Here is a 224-nt window from a genome sequence, read left to right as displayed (position 1 = left end):
CAAGTATTTCTATATTCCACACCTTTTCCAAGAGCCTCTGATGGTTTTCCACATTTATCATCACTTGAAGCAGCACTGTTCAAGAGTGTCTGTAACCCTTCTTGGTTACACTAATTTTCTAAGGTTGCTGTAGCAAATTACCACAGGCAGGGTAGCTTAAATAACAGAAATGTTTCTTATTATAGATTTAGAGGCTGAAAGTCTAAGATCAAGGTGTGGATAGA

The sequence above is a fragment of the Octodon degus genome, unplaced genomic scaffold, assembly GCF_000260255.1.
Source record: "Octodon degus isolate 3935 unplaced genomic scaffold, OctDeg1.0 scaffold00023, whole genome shotgun sequence".
Classification (NCBI taxonomy): domain Eukaryota; kingdom Metazoa; phylum Chordata; class Mammalia; order Rodentia; family Octodontidae; genus Octodon; species Octodon degus.
This window is presented reverse-complemented; position numbering follows the sequence as displayed.